Below are 10,666 nucleotides of genomic sequence, written 5' to 3'. Positions count from 1 at the left end.
TGTCTTTTCTGTATCCTGATATTGTAATATATCCGAGTGAAAACCCTTTTGAAATGAGAAAAAATGTGATTGCATTAAATTAAATAGACTGTCTAATGGGTACCGGTGATGTATCAGGAATTGTAATTGATGCAAATGAATGAAAAGAAATACTGATGTCCACGGATGTCATTTATACTGCAAAAATGTACAAATATAGCAACACTGTTTAAAATATGTTAATTGTTATTATTCATTTACTTGTAAATTAAAGTTTTGAATTGATTTGCAATATTAAGTGGTAAAGAGAATCAGTTGTTGACATTGCAGTGATATCTTTTTGATTGTCATACAGGTCACAGATCAGAAGGACACACTAACATTTATGTGTTTTTTGGTGTACAGTGTTTTTTACACAGTTTACTGTTAAATAAACTCATTATCTTTACATAATTACTGTATGTAGTAGCGAGTAGCTGTCACGGTCCTGTCCTTCCTGTCCTGAGTATTCGGGCCTTAGGAACAGAGCTGTGACAATATCATGTCTTGTGTGTGTGTTTCGTGTGGAGACGCGTGGCGGTTCGTTTTGACAGTTCTCCCCATGTCTTCCGTGTAGCTCCGCCCCCTCGTCTCTCTGACAGCGTCCCATTAGTGTTTTATCTTCCTCACCCGTCTATGCCTCTTCCTGCTAGTTGCACTCATTGTTAAGTCTTGTCACCTGCCCGTCCCGATCTCTTTGTCATCTCTCCTCATTAGTTTCCCCTTATTTAATGTCCCTTATTCCCTTACTGTTGGTCATTGTCTATTGTCTGTTTTCCTTTGTTGCTACTGGCTATTTCGTATCTGGATTACCTTGTTCCTGTTTCCCTTCGTGTTAGGATCTATTATTTGGATTGCCCTAAACCTTGTTTTGTTTTGTCCCCCCTGTGGGAAGTTTTCTGTTTGTAAGTCTTTAGTTTCTTGTTTGCCCCATTGTGGGTTTATTATTTCGTGCTTAATAAATATTATTTAACCCTTCACTACTGCCCACGTTTTGGTTCTGTCTGACAAACCGTGACAGTAGCTCCCCTAGGGACATCTTTTCCTTTTTTTTACACAACTCACCGCTCTGAAAAGCAGTGTGTGCTCTGATTGGCCAGCTACCCAGTGCTTCGTGATTTGTTGCACACCACAAGCGTGTGACAGAAATTTTACACATCTAACCATGAGCGCAATCTTCCAGGACGAGGCCGATTGTCAGTTCATCTCTGAACAGTTGTAAAAACTGTACACTAATAACAACAGTGACAGGTTAAATAATGAAACGAGCGGATCAAAACCACATATGCAAGCACAGAAAAACCAGACAGCTCGTGAAAGCACAGAGCGCACAACTCTCATGTTGGAACGATCGTCAGTTAGCCTTGCCTTCAAACCTAGTTAGGACGATGAAACCAACGGATCAACCAGAAGGACGCTATACAGGGTTATGTTTTTATTTTGTCTTTTGCAATTCTGTGACATGCCGGCTCCAGCACCACGCTGCAATTACTGAAGCTCTGCCGCCTTTTTTGCATATACATTTGGGTGGCGTCATGCAAACATTACTACGAACTGACAAAGAAATGTGGGGGCGTGATTGATCGGGGCATTTTTGGCAGATCTGGATCAGACTCTTCTTTAATTTAGAATAAATCATTTTGTGCAAAAATCTGACTTTTGAAGAGGTCTTATACATACACAAACAGTTATATAACACACCAAATCAAGAAGAAATCAGGAAATCCTGTAAGATGACCCCTTCTACATTAACATGTACTCATGTATTTTTTTGTGATTTTCAATATAAATGAGTTGATAATATTAAGGAATGTTCTTATATTTCCTTTATTGCTTTTAGGAATATGAGGAATACAATGAAAGTTAACAAGCTGACCAAGAACGAATAAACAGTTTTGATTGGTCTTGCATTCGTTCTGTGGATTTAGGATTTACAAGAGGGGCGTAAACTCAGGGCTACACTAGACAAGGAATACAATGAAAGTCTTCTAGCTGACCAAGAACGAGTAAAAATAATCTGTATATGTGAGCAAGCATAAAAATCTGGGAAAATCTGTTTTCCACAGGAACGTGCACTGCAAAGAGAAGCAGACATCCGTAATAGACGGGCAGAGGCAAATTGTCACTTATTTTTATTTTTTCATAGACAAATTTATTTTTTATTTTTTGTGCTCTTGGCAGGCTTTGGAAAGACGTCGTTTTAATTCAAGTAGACTGGTTGAGCCGCAGGATGGTGTCCCTTTACATATTACATTTCCAGATGGCCATGTTTTAAGAAGAAGGTTTCACCTCATGCAGCCAATTCAGGTAAAATTAAATTTAGTTCAAATCTATGGACATTCTGGTGCTACATAATTGCTAATGTAGGTGCAGGAATTATTTCACACATTCTAAAGGTTTCTAATACTGCTAATTAATCAAACACACCTGATTTATGTCTTCAGCTCATTACTACATGTTCCAAGACTTGAAATGTCAGACAGAGGAGAGATGCTAAATCTGCATTGTTGGGGGATTCCAGGAACGTCTTTGTAAACCCCTATTGTACACTATAAAATGTCCCATTATGTTTTCAGATGTTTAGGCAATATACTACTTATTTCTATGTAAGCCAGGGGTCCTCAAACTTGTTCCTGAAGGGCTGGTGTCCTGCACAGTTTAGCTACAACCTGCCATAACATACCTGTCTGTAAGTTTCTACTATGCCTAGTAGGATCTTAATTAGCTGGTTCTGGTATGTTTGATTAGGATTGGAGCTAAATTCTGGACCCTCCAGGACCAAACCAGAGGACCACTGCTTTGATATTCGTGTTCTGTGTTCCAGCGTCTGTTGTATTTTGGTCTGTGATGCCTCCCACAGCCAGTTTACCCAATAGTATTTCACCCTGGGTTGGTGAGAAACAAAGCGTGTGGCAACCATGAAAGCTAGCTAACAACCTTGGTCAGATTCTACCCAATCTGAAGAACCTCTGCATTCATCTAAAGTATACCGTGGATAAATTAACTCATTAACTTGTATTATAACTTCCATTGTCAATTGTACCCATTCCTGTCCTTAAACTAGCAACCTCCATGAGTGTTGAGTCTTGAGAAGAAAACAATCGGTTTTCAAATTTTGGAAAAGATTTGTATGGGCAACACTTTAACTTAATTTCTTGTTTTCTATTTTTGCAGCACCTTTTTGACTTTGCCGGATCGGTTGAGATGGTCACAGAGGTTTCTTTATTCAGAGAACTCAGGCTTCAGCTATAAGAAGCACAACAAGAGGCAGAATAATTGATTACATAAATGAATCCTGCACGCTCAAGCATGGAAGTGAGATTTCTATATTACTATAAAGTATTAGACTTAACTTAAAGAAATAGTTGTTATGACTATAGTTATGTTATTTTACTTTCAGGATAGTCTGGTTCCAGAAGAGAACACTCCTCAATCCAGCACATCTGGTTTGTCTGAAACACTTGCTGACTTACCTGATTTCAATCATGGCAGTGACACCAACGAGTAAGTGGTAGTTTCCTGTTATTAAAACCTAATTTGATGTTAGTGACTCAGGGCCAGCAGGACTACATATAGATGCAATATATTACAATTGATAGTATTATTAATATGAAGTTGATTGAGAAAAAGATTCTGTAGCCATCTTTAAGAAAAGTCTGTGTCAGGATGGTGTAAGGCAGAACCCAAATGCAGGCAGGTGGAGGTAACAAAAATAGTTTAAATTAAATAAAAGCAAAACAAAACCCACTATGGGGCAAAACAGAGACTCGTACTCACAAAACAGAAAATAAATAATAAGTCCACACAAAATCCAGAGACGGGATTCTCGGCCAGGAAACACATCCAAAACGGAAAACTGGAAAAAGGTAAATCCAAAAAAGGGTAAATCCACAAAACCTCAGGAAGGTTAACTCGGGGCTAGACTCGAAAAGACAATACTAGAACTTGATGCAATGAATCACAAACGTAACACAAACACAGTAACATTTACAATGAACCTGCGAGGTGTGAGGGGAAAACAGAGGGACTAATTAGGGACCAGATAACGAGGGGAGATTACACAGCGAAGGAGACGTGCAGGTGACAATACTAAACATTAAAGGAAGACAGTTGACGCATATGAAACACTAACGGAGAAACAAGGGGGCGGAGCTACACGGAAGACAGGAGGACACGCGGCGAATAATCAAAACATACCGCCACGTGTCTCCACATATAACAAAACACAAACAAGACATGGTACTTTCAAGGTCCCGTCCACAAAGCATGCAAACTCGAAACATGAATGACGGAACCCTGACAGTCTGAAAACACATCTCTTCCGTCATCACCTGACTGATCTGTTCTGACTCTATTTTCTTCTCTACTCTTTAAAAAAAAAAAAGAATGGTTCTGTATACTGTGTTAGGTTATATGAGACCAGTCTTCTTTTTTGATGCACTTATGCTTTTGTTGTCCTTATCCTGTCCCAATTGCTTCCATTGCCTACCCCACCTGTAAGTCGCTTTGGATAAAGCGTCTTCTAAATGACTAAATGTAAATGTAAAAACAGCTTGTTACTGAAGCGCTATTTAAACGTATTCTTCTTTGAATACCAGATTGTCTGACTCTTAACTCCTCTTAGACTTGCCTGTCCGTCGTTTTATCTTTGCATCCCAGTCTTTTTCCTGTCTATCAGTATAATCAGATAGCATTTGAATCAACGCTATATAACTTTTACTAATGGTTACATTTCTGTTGTAAATCTTTGGTCAGTGTTGGAGCAACGAGGCGGCCATTGGGGCAACGAGGCGGCCATTGGGGGCTTGGCCCAGCCACTTAAGTCACTGTGCCCCCTTACTTCTCACAATATTACTTCAACTTAATAATAAAAAAAACTGTTTTATAACTTAAGTTGGTTGTGCCCTGAATTTTTGTTACATAATAAACAGTATAATTTTATTTAAAATAAAAAATGTTCTGACCCATAACGCAGTGCTAACATAGGGAGCCAATTACATATGCTGCCGCTGGCCCTACGTAACTGCGTAAATCAGAAGAGCAGCTAAATGATCAATGAGATAGCGAGACGAGTGCAAAGTGTGTTTGCAACCGAAAATAAATAAGGGATTTAAGAAATGGTAACCACCTCAACAAATTTGCGCCCAAATACAAGTACAGCTAACACAGCTGTTGAGAATATCGACCCCTCTGGGCCAGTGACCGACCTCGGTGACAACAGTGGCAGAATCATTTTCTCTGTTTACTGCTTGAGTATTTTGAGTCAGTGTTGATGTGTGAATGCTAATTGTATTGAGTTAACATTACAAAGTGGTGTCGGTTCAAGATCCATTTTCACCTGCAATCAATGTTGTAACAATACATAAACAAAATCTACAATAATGTTATTGAATCAATGTTATGTATGTTGATGAAAAATACTTCAAATATTGTGATGTCCGTCTGAAATAAAATGATCAACACTATACCAGTGTCACCACGCTATCTGGGTAGTTAAAACCAGAGCCGTTGAATATTAGAGTTGCAACAATTGATCTCGCTATCGTGGGGTCACATGGTTCATGGGGTGCTCAATAGTTCCAAACAAATCCGTGCTGTCAACCTATTTGAATGGATTTTAGTGGGACAGGCAACAGCAAGTCTGAATGCATGACACATCGTTGAAGGGCCGCTTTAAGATTTATGTTTTAAATTGATATTTCACAGAGGGCAAAACTTATTCTTAAGTGTATCCCGTACCAAAATCCTCATAAAACGCACAGATAAATCTGTTTTATACGATCATTCGCTATTAGCCTAGTGATGTGCTGAATGAAGCTTCTGAATCAGTGAGGCTTTTTCAACAAACTGCATCGGTGCTTCAAAGCTTTTGACACAGTGCTCTACTTCATCATCTCGTGGTCAATAAAAATTCCTTCACCGGATGTTTTTTTAATTAAAAAGTTATTATAAGCTTTATTTGTATATTTAATATATCATTTAATAATATACAGCATTAGAACTTAAAGTAACAAAGAAAAATAAGCACATCCAGTTCTTAACATAAGAAACATGATTAATAATTGAATATATATGAAGACTTCCATATTTCTATTTTTCAAACATTTCACTAATAATGTTTTTTATGGTGGATTCCACTTAATATCAATTAAACTGTAGTTGGCTTTAGCCATAATAACTCGAAAAAAATACAGCAATGTAATGCAAAAAAATATATAAAAAACGTTTGGAACCAAACTCAATATACTGTACAGTATATATATAATAAATAATGATATAGTGTGAATCTGGACACAATTTTAAAGTGTTTGATTGGTGTTGACCTTAAATCCAACAGCCTGTTAACCTAAAATACATTAGAATAACCCACCAAACTAATGGATACTGAAATACTCAGTGTTCTTAGATAGTGTAATCTTTTACAACACATAAAAATGGAATAGAATATGAAAATCAATACTCAAAACAGGTGACTTTTGCATTTTAATTCGTTTATTGCTCATTTGTTGAAGGAAATAGATTGTTTTTATTGTCCCAAAGGAGATGTCTTTATTATTAATATGTATTTTACCCTTTATTATTTATTTTATGTACATTCCCCAGATGGTGCAGACTGGTGCTCTGTTCTTTTAGTATCGTTGCCCAGAGCGTTTGGATGTTTGTGACGAAGCATTGAGGATGTATTATAGGAATAAGACAAAGTTTGCTCTCATATCAGACGTGACACTTTATTAGGAGTGTGGAGACTGAAGTGTTCCCACACTTGAGAACAGGGTCTATTGTGTGTATTCTTCGTTTATAGATCAAACACACTTCTAACACACGTGTAAGCTGCAGAGAACCCAGGAAACCAGTTTGTGGTTGATGAAACACTTTTTTATACTTTTTGGGAACAGTGTAAAACCTGCCTTTTACTTTTTGACATAGAAGTACTTTAATTAGCAATACATTACGTAAAATAATATCAATTAAATAAATAATTATAATATATTCCTATGCTTTGTGTTTGATCCCTGCATGATGTGTCGGTGAGATCACAACGCTTTGTTTCCTCAGGTCACATGACAGACTCATTTCAAGCAATGCTCCGGAACCCTATTTTGAAGCACTAGTTTGTCGAAAACTCGATACGTGTGTCGAACAATCCATCCCTATATTAGCCCTCAGGCTGTTAGCATTATCAGGCTTTATTTACTGAATATTGCCCTTACTGCATAACTCACTGCTCTCATCATAACATCACCAATGGCTAATGATTCAGACATGTGTGTGTGCGCCTCTAAGTGCAGATGAGGAAACGTTTGACCTTCAATCAGTGCTGAAATCATCCCGGGCTGACGCTCACACATCTGCGGTAAGTTTTCATGTTAAACGTCTCCATTTTACCTGGTGCTAAATAAATAATTATTGTTGGGATATAATTATGTATATATTGCTGCCTTTTAAATGACATATAGGACAGCTTTAAAGTACTGTTTATTTCCATTATTTAATGGCAATGGCTTTCATTTTTGTCTTAACTTCAAGAAATATTTTTGTACATTATCAGTGCACATGGCACCAGGACACCCTTGGCCGGAGGTCAATGATCGACTTTGTTGTTGTTTCATCTGACCTACGGCCGTATGTCTTGGACACTCGGGTGAAGAGAGGGGCGGAGCTGTCAACCGATCACCACCTGGTGGTGAGTTGGATCCGATGGCGGGGGAGGAAGCTGGACAGACTTGGCAGACCCAAACGTACTGTGAGGGTCTGTTGGGAACGTTTGGCCGAATCGCCTGTCAGAGAGATCTTCAACTTCCACCTCCGGCAGAGCTTCGACCAGATCCCGAGGGAGTCTGGAGATATTGAGTCCGAGTGGACCATGTTCTCCACCTCCATTGTCAACGCAGCCACTCGGAGCTGTGGCCGTAAGGTCTCCGGTGCCTGTCGAGGCGGCAATCCCCGAACCCGGTGGTGGACACCGGAAGTAAGGGATGCCGTCAAGCTGAAGAAGGAGTCCTATCGGGCCTGGCTGGCTTGTGGGACTCCCGAGGCAGCTGACAGGTACCGACAGGCCAAGCGGACTGCAGCCCGGGTGGTTGGGGAGGCAAAAATTCGGGCCTGGGAGGAGTTCGGCGAGGCCATGGAGAAGGACTATCAGTCGGCCTCGAAGAGATTCTGGCAAACCGTCCGACGCCTCAGGAGGGGGAAGCAATGCCCCACCAACGCTGTTTACAGTGGAGGGGGGCAGCTGTTGACCTCGACCGGGGATATCATCGGGCGGTGGAAGGAATACTTCGAGGATCTCCTCAATCCCGACGTCACGTCTTCCATTGAGGAAGCAGAGGCCGAGGGCTCAGAGGCGGACTCGCCCATCACCCGGGATGAGGTCACCGAGGTAGTCAAGAAACTCCTCGGTGGCAGGGCACCGGGGGTGGATGAGATCCGTCCTGAGTACCTCAAGTCTCTGGATGTTGTGGGGCTGTCTTGGCTGACACGCCTCTGCAGCATCGCGTGGCGGTCGGGGACAGTGCCCTTGGACTGGCAGACCGGGGTGGTGGTCCCCCTTTTTAAGAAGGGGGACCGGAGGGTGTGCTCCAATTACCGGGGATCACACTTCTCAGCCTCCCCGGGAAAGTCTATGCCAGGGTACTGGAGAGGAGAATCCGGCCGATAGTAGAACCTCGGATTCAGGAGGAACAGTGTGGTTTCCGTCCCGGTCGTGGAACACTGGACCAGCTCTATACCCTCTTCAGGGTGCTGGAGGGTTCATGGGAGTTTGCCCAACCAATCCACATGTGTTTTGTGGATTTGGAGAAGGCATTCGACTGTGTCCCTCGCAGCATCTTGTGGAGGGTGCTCCGGGAGTATGGGATTCGGGACCCTTTGCTAAGGGCCATCCGGTCCCTGTACGACCGGAGCAGGAGCTTGGTTCGCATTGCCGGCAGTAAGTCAGACTTGTTTCCGGTGCATGTTGGACTCCGGCAGGGCTGCCCTTTGTCGCCGGTTCTGTTCATAATTTTTATGGACAGAATTTCTAGGCGCAGCCAGGGGCCGGAGGGCGTCGGGTTTGGTGACCACACGATTGCATCTCTGCTCTTTGCGGATGATGTCATCGTGCTGGCCCCATCAGACCAGGACCTTCAGCATGCACTGGGACGGTTTGCAGCCGAGTGTGAAGCGGCTGGGATGAGAATCAGCACCTCCAAATCTGAGGCCATGGTTCTCAGCCGGAAAAGGGTGGCTTGCTCACTTCAGGTAGGTGGAGAGTTCCTGCCTCAAGTGGAGGAGTTCAAGTATCTGGGGGTCTTGTTCACGAGTGAGGGAAGGATGGAGCGGGAGATTGACAGACGGATCGGGGCAGCTTCTGCAGTAATGCAGTCGCTGTACCAGTCTGTCGTGGTGAAGAAGGAGCTGAGCCGCAAAGCGAAGCTCTCGATTTACCGGTCAATCTACGTTCCTACTCTCACATATGGTCATGAGCTGTGGGTCATGACCGAAAGGACAAGATCCCGGATACAGGCGGCCGAAATGAGCTTTCTCCGCAGGGTGGCCGGGCGATCCCTTAGAGATAGGGTGAGAAGCTCGGTCACTCGGGAGGAGCTCAGAGTAGATCCGCTGCTCCTCCACATCGAGAGGGGCCAGCTGAGGTGGCTCGGGCATCTTTTCCGGATGCCCCCTGGACGCCTTCCCGGTAAGGTGTTCCGGGCATGTCCCACCGGGAGAAGACCCCGGGGAAGACCTAGGACACGCTGGAGGGACTATGTCTCCCGGCTGGCCTGGGAACGCCTCGGTGTCCCCCCGGAAGAGCTGGAGGAAGTGGCTAGGGAGAGGGAAGTCTGGGCATCCCTGCTTAGACTGCTGCCCCCGCGACCCGGCCCCGGATAAGCGGTAGAAAATGGATGGATGGATGGATGTTTGTGTTTAGTTAATGCATACAACGCTAACATTAGCATGTACCGTTATCTCTAGCTACTAATATAATATAAGTGACATCCAACCACATGTAAATCGTAATCCTGTAATGATGGTAGTGGGGTTCCATTTGCAACAAATGATGAACGCGCTTGACCAATAACAACAGAATACACCATCTGACCAATCACATAATAAAAGGCTAGTGGTAGGAAGGGACTAGATGAATACCGGAACGAATCATTTGAGAGTTAGACAAGAAGTAAGGTACGAATAACTGCCTATTATTACGACATTATAGTGTTTTTACACCTTCTCTGTACATAAACTTGTTGTTGGACACTCCATAAACCAAAGCAGGACCTTAAAAACCATATGCTAGGTACTCCTTAACAAAAAAAAGTTTTTCCGCGTCATGTACATCAAGAAACGTATGTGTGAGAGTAGAGCTATACAGAACAGTTTAGACATAGCAGCAGAGATCATTCAGGAATGGGATAAACCGAGATGACTGTAGAAATTACGTTTTATTTTGAATTATGAATGACGTAGAAATTCACAATGCTGATGATTTCCCCACATTAATTCTGCAATCGTTATACTGGTAGGACACCGACAGTTGCAAAAAATCAGAATTTAGCCCTTTGGTACATAAACACAATAAAACGGCTGACTGGCAGACCAAATCAGTCCCGACTCCCTAGTCACCAGGATTTTCCACTGCAGTCCGTGCACGCTGTTATCAAGTCAT

This window comes from Triplophysa dalaica, unplaced genomic scaffold, assembly GCF_015846415.1.
Source record: "Triplophysa dalaica isolate WHDGS20190420 unplaced genomic scaffold, ASM1584641v1 Contig4, whole genome shotgun sequence".
Classification (NCBI taxonomy): Eukaryota; Metazoa; Chordata; class Actinopteri; order Cypriniformes; family Nemacheilidae; genus Triplophysa; species Triplophysa dalaica.
The sequence above is the reverse complement of the archived record's forward strand: the minus strand, read 5'-3'. Positions refer to the sequence as shown.